Here is a 2,835-nt window from a genome sequence, read left to right on the forward strand (position 1 = left end):
TGTGTGTGTGTGTGTGTCTGTGTATGTGAATATTGAAATAATATTTCGTTGTGTAGTTTTGCATCCTGCTTTAGTCACTTTACGTCATGAGAATTTCTGTTTTTTAATTTTAATTTGAATGTATTTTGTATTATGTTTTCCACTAATATATGCTGATGGTATATGAGTATAAGGAATATGTGGATTTTTGTATATTTGGTTTTTATCTTGCCACTTTAAAAAATAGTTCTCCATTTATTTTTTCTTATAGACAGTTAAAAAACTTTTTTCTCTACCTATCCAACATATAAATTTGATTTTTTAATTTCTTGACATTAATTTTGCTAATGATTCTAGGACAGCGATAAAAAAATAGATATAATGGTGGGGATTCTTCTCTTGTTCCTTTTTTCATGGAATAACTTGTTATTCTCCATTAGGAAGGATCCTGCAGTATCCTCCCATTCCTAGATAACTGCAAAGGGGTGTTTTTCCTTTTAAATCAAGACTGGATATTGACCTGTAAGAAGTACCTTTTTGCCAGCAGAGTGGAGCATTGGTTAAGAGCTGGCTTGGGACGCCAGAGGGCCCCGGTTCGGATCCCACATATAAGGGCCAGTGACACTGCCCTCTACAGCTAAGATGCTGAACAACAGCTCAACCTGGAGCTGGGCTGCTGTGAGTCCCCGATGGAGGCGTCCCGGGAAGAGTGCAATGATTGTGCCAACTTGGGCCCTTCAAGCAACGTCCTCCACAACTAGACTGAAGAACAAAACAACAGCAACTTGTCTGTTCCCCTTCCGCCAATTCCCCAGCGCTGTTTCTACTCCCCAATTCCCCAATAAAAATCTTTTTTTAAAAAAAAAGAAGTACCTTTTAGGTAATTGATATGATATAGTATATACATATTTACTTATATTAAATCACCCTCAATCTCTTATCGAGGTCTCCTTAATAATGTTAGATTATTCTTTCAAATATTCTGATTTTTTAAATTTAGCATTTTGTTTATATATTCATAACTAAAGTTGCTCACTAGTAATATTTGATATATTTCTTCCAAAACTTTTTAGATTTTAGTGTCAAATGTATGCTAACTTTGTAAAAAGTATTGGGGTGCTTAAATTTTTTTCTCTTCTGCAGGAAAGTTTATATAGCATGAGAATATTCTGTTCATTAAAGCTTAAACAAAATTTCTTTCAACAGCTTTATGAGCCTAGAGATTGCTACTAGGGTAACTATTTCTTTGGAAATTTTGTTCACTTTCTTCTCTTTTCTGTTTTATTTGGGTTTTTAGGCTGTTCTTAAATATATTTTAATTTACATTTTCCTTTAATTGTGCCCATTATATTGAAATTTTCCATTTAGGTAATGTAGTTATAAGGAATATTCTCATACAAATTTTTTTCCCTGTGTATCTCTGGCTGTAACTCTTTCTAATTTGTAATTGTATTTACCCATTTTTTTCTTGTTTGTACTTTTTCAGATGTCAATCTATTTGGTTATTTAAATGGATTTATTGTTCTTTTGGTTTTCTAATTTATCATTCATTCATTCTTTCTTTCTTTCATGTTGTCACCCACCCTTGCAATCCCCTTCCCCAGAAAAAAACAATAATACATCCAGAGTCTCGAGTAACCTCCTGGATATATATTTACAAACAAACAAAAAATTACATATTATATTAGTGGATGTGCATGTATATGTGTATATTCTTTTCCTCTTTTTCAGTGCAAATCAAATCATACTATATTCATTCTACAAGTTGTATTTTACATTTAACAATATGGCTTTGATATCTTTCAAATCAGCATGGACTGGGCTGTTTCTACAGCTGCATAGTATTCCTTTGTAAGGATATACCATAATGAAGTTAGCCGTCTATAATGAACAGTCAGGTTATTTTCAATTACTTGCTATTACAAACAATGCTATAACAAATAACCTCACACATATGTCACTTTTTACATGTGACCATATACCTTTTGAATGAGTTCTCAGAAGTGGAAAATTACATTTGTAATTTTGAAAAGTATTGCCAGGTTTCCCTTTTTCCTTTTCACTTCTACCTTACAACTATCATGGAAATTCCCCTTGTGGCCAACCCTAACCTGGAACCATACACAGAATGGAATTTAGGAAATGTAGTTCCAGCTTAGCTAATTTGCTAGAACTTTTGAATTTTAATAGATTAATCAATTTTGGTTATTGTTAAGTTTTCTTGTCTATATTTTAAGTCATCCTTATACTATTAAAATTCTCCAATTTTCCCCAATAATTTTATGATTAATTTTACATTTAAATATTTGATCCATTTATAATGTATTTTTGCAAATTATATGAAGTATGTGTACAACTTACATATAGCCATGTCATTGTCCCTGTTAATAGCACTTATTGAATAATGCATTTTCCCATTCATTTAAGATGCCACTTATATCGTGCACTACGTTCCTGTATTACTTCAGGTCTATTCCTGGGCTTTTCATTTTTTTAATCTTATAAAATTTTATTTTATTTTTTTAGCTTTTTGAGGTATAACTGACAAGATTGTAATATGTTTAAAGTGTAAGAAAAGATGATTTGACATGTATTTACATTGTAAAAGGATTCCCACAGTTGTGTTAATTAACAATCCATTGCCTCACATAGTTACTTTTTTTAAAAAAAATTAGTTTCAGGTGTACAAAACAATGTAATAGTTAGACATTTATAGTTACATTTTTTGTGTGTGAGAAGTTCTCTTAGCAAATTTCAGTGATGCGATACAGTATTATCAACTGTAGTCAACATGCTATACATTAGATCCTCAAACCTTATTCTTCTTATAACTGAAAGTTTGTACCCTTTTGCCAA

Source organism: Hipposideros armiger, unplaced genomic scaffold, assembly GCF_001890085.2.
Source record: "Hipposideros armiger isolate ML-2016 unplaced genomic scaffold, ASM189008v1 scaffold_1848, whole genome shotgun sequence".
NCBI classification, from domain to species: Eukaryota; Metazoa; Chordata; class Mammalia; order Chiroptera; family Hipposideridae; genus Hipposideros; species Hipposideros armiger.